The sequence below is a fragment of the Orycteropus afer genome, unplaced genomic scaffold (assembly GCF_000298275.1).
Source record: "Orycteropus afer afer isolate SDZICR_OR568_19922 unplaced genomic scaffold, OryAfe1.0 scaffold00098, whole genome shotgun sequence".
Taxonomy (NCBI): domain Eukaryota; kingdom Metazoa; phylum Chordata; class Mammalia; order Tubulidentata; family Orycteropodidae; genus Orycteropus; species Orycteropus afer.
The window spans coordinates 4,154,899-4,156,122 of NW_006921685.1; the positions used below are offsets into that span (position 1 = coordinate 4,154,899).

At 36.9% G+C, this 1,224-nt stretch overlaps 1 pseudogene; it reads right to left on the reverse strand.

The window, feature by feature from the left end:
• The window catches only part of LOC103198598, a 23,024-nt pseudogene that overhangs the window by 3,040 nt on the left and 18,760 nt on the right, over positions 1 to 1,224 (reverse strand).

A 1,224-nucleotide genomic window follows, 5' to 3' on the forward strand; every position in this document is an offset into this window, starting at 1 on the left:
AGTCAGATCTGACTCATAGCAACCCCTCCTTGGGTTTCTGAGGCAGTATCTCTAAGGAAGTAGGTTTCCCAACCTTCCTTCTGAGGAGTGGCTGGAGGGTTTGAATGGCCAGCCTTCCAATTAGCAGTCAAATGCCTTAGGCACTATGCCACCAGAGTTCCTACCAGTTATAATAGCTACTAAAAAAATAAAATACTCGGGAATAAATCTTACCAGGGACACAAAAGACCTGTACAAAGAAAAGTGCAAAACACTACTTCAGGAAATCATAAGATATCTACATAAATGGAAGAACATACCATGCTCGTGGATAGGAAGATTGAACATTGTGTAAATGTCACTTGTACCCAAAGCAATCTATGTATTCAGTGCAATCCCAATCTAGATCTCATCAACATTCTTTAAGGATATAGAAAAACCATTCAGTAATTTTATATGGAAAAGAAAGAGATCTCAGATAAGCAAAGTACTATTGAAGATGAAGAACAACGTAGGAAGTTTCACACTCCCAGATCTCAACACCTACTAAACAGCCACAGTAGTCAAAACAGCCTAGTATTAGTACAATGACAGAAACAGTGGAACAAAATTGAGAACTGAGAAATAGATCCATTGACCTATGGTCTGCTGATTTTTTGACAAAGGGCTTATATCCATTAAATGGGGAAGAGATGGACTCTTTAACAAATGGTACTGGCAAAACTGGATATCCATTTGCAGAAAAATGAAACAAGACCCGTACCTTGCACCATACAATAAAAATAACTCCCAATTGATCCAAGAGTTAAGTGTGAAACCTAAAACTATAAAGTTCCTCAAGGAAAAAATAGGAGAAAATTTAGGAGCCCTTATAAGGGCATAAATAGACTGTCAAGCATCACCCAAAATGCATAAACAGCAGAAGATAAATTAGATGAATAGGACCTTCTAAAAATTAAATTTTATGTGCTTCCAAAGACCTCTCCAAAAGAGTAGAAAGAAAACCTACAGATTGGGAGAAAATATTCAGGAATGACATATCTGACAGGGGACTTATCTCAAAAATGTATAGAACACCTCAACAACATAAAGAAAAACAATCCAATTAAAAAATGGGCAGGATATATGAATAGACACTACACCAAAAAGGATATTCAGTAGGCCAACAAACACATGAAGACATATTCATGATCATTAGCCATTGTTGTTGTTGTTGTTATGTGCCATCGAGTTGGACCGATTCAG